The following is a 233-nucleotide window of genomic DNA, read 5'->3' on the forward strand; positions in this document are numbered from 1 at the left end:
TATTATTTTATATATATTTTTAAAATATATAATATTTGTATATATTTTATATAATTTTTTTTTTTTTTATTAAAATTTTAATAAAATATAATTATTAATAATTATTAGTGATAAAATAAAATATATTTAAATAATAAAAAATTAGTTATGGGTTAAAAAAATATAATAATAAAATTATTTATATTAAATAAAATAAAAATATAGAAAAAAGGGGGGGGTTTTAATAAAAATAC

This window comes from Penaeus monodon, chromosome 21, assembly GCF_015228065.2.
Source record: "Penaeus monodon isolate SGIC_2016 chromosome 21, NSTDA_Pmon_1, whole genome shotgun sequence".
Classification (NCBI taxonomy): Eukaryota; Metazoa; Arthropoda; class Malacostraca; order Decapoda; family Penaeidae; genus Penaeus; species Penaeus monodon.